Raw genomic sequence first — 1,777 nt, 5'->3', positions numbered from 1 at the left:
AGGACTGGGCCATGGAAGTTGTACACCCACCCACACATTAGCTCGTCCTGATATTGCTGATAACGGTTAATATATTCGTTTGAATGTATACTAAATGAGATTAAACGAAACGCACAGTAAACACATTCATAATGCATAAAGCATTTTACATGTATTTATTTTCAAAATAAAAATTTTTCACTTTTGATACGTCAGTTGACTATTTGTAAAGATTCTACCACCGGTTCGGAAGGCAGATTCTGCTGAGAAGACATCGACAAGAAACTCAACAGTTGCTCTTTAAAAAAAAATCATACAATATTATAATGTACAATTGATGGCAACATTACAATTTCTTATAGTTTTACTTTCTGTGTGAAGCTGGAAGCTGATCTAACGGCCTCCAAGCATCTTTGTCATTAAGGAACTCATCAATGGTGTAGTAACCTCGACTAAGCAAATTTTTTTAAAACATTGTCCATCCATCACAGTCTTGGGGATCTTGTTATAGAACTAAGTTTGAATATATTAATTTTCATGATACATTCGGGTAAATAAGGTCAATGTTAACTAATTTATACATAAAAAGCAAAATTTATCTGGATATTTGCAAAATAAATAAGATTATAATATTTCAAAATCTATTAAAAATCTTTAATGTTATCTTTCGGAACCAGACGAAAACTCTTACAGTTTTAGCTTCCTTACATTAAATGTGACATATTTTAATAAATGAACTATAAACATAAACGCACAAATAACAAAGATATTAGTAATTTTTTTTGAACGCCCTACCATTTTGTATGGAACGTTTTTCAGGAATCCATGGCAGCGCCGCGCCGCAAATCTGACCCTTTAAATCCCTGTAGCTCCGAACGATACCCTGTTACTTCTACAAAATTGCTTTACTATTACCATACTCCTAACTTATATACAATTTAAAAACTGTCATCATTCCTATTGTGACATATTTTAGTAAAACATAAATAACAAATAAATGGATTATACTCGTAGGTGTTAATGAAGGTAGTGTTATGTCTGTAAACTTTCTATTAGATATGATATTATTAAAAACTATAAAGGAAACATACGATCAGAGAAGAACGAATGTGAACAATTTGAAAGTAGGCTGGCAAGAGTCAGATATTCAGTAAGTATACCTACTTATCATATGTAGATAGATGTGTCTAAACCAATATTATACTTGGTAAGATTTCTTTGTTGGTTTGTTGCGAATGGATTCTGAAATTACTGGACCTACCTGGATTTTTTTACCTACATTATCAGCGAGTAACATTGGGAAACCGGAATCGTGGGTATCAAACCTCGGGCAGTCTGCTAAACTTGTTGAAGATTAGTTTTCGGTGCACTTATCGACGCATTGTAAGTTGTTCTTTAGATAAGTAACTTCGTACTTTTCAGTAGCTCTACTGTGGCGTTTATTTATCCATTTTAATTTACCTATGCATCAGTAAGTAGTACATAAACTAGTACAAGAATATATTTCTTAACTCACCTATTTTTTTCTCTAGCAATTAGCGAATTGCCTATACGACAATACTCCAATAGGTACGTGAGGATCGAATCTGGAACTCGAGTAGTTTTTGTTTCTATAACGAACATACAGACAGAAAGACAGACAGACAGACAAAAAAATTACTGATTGCATTTTTGGCATTAGTATCGATCACTAATCACCTCCTCATAGTTATCTTGGAAATATATTTCATGTACTGAATTGACCTCTCTACAGATTTATTATAAGTGAGGACCGAATCTGGAACTCGAGTAGTTTTTG

The sequence above is a fragment of the Bicyclus anynana genome, chromosome 7 (genome assembly GCF_947172395.1).
Source record: "Bicyclus anynana chromosome 7, ilBicAnyn1.1, whole genome shotgun sequence".
In the NCBI taxonomy this organism is placed as follows: Eukaryota; Metazoa; Arthropoda; class Insecta; order Lepidoptera; family Nymphalidae; genus Bicyclus; species Bicyclus anynana.
The sequence above is the reverse complement of the archived record's forward strand: the minus strand, read 5'-3'. Positions refer to the sequence as shown.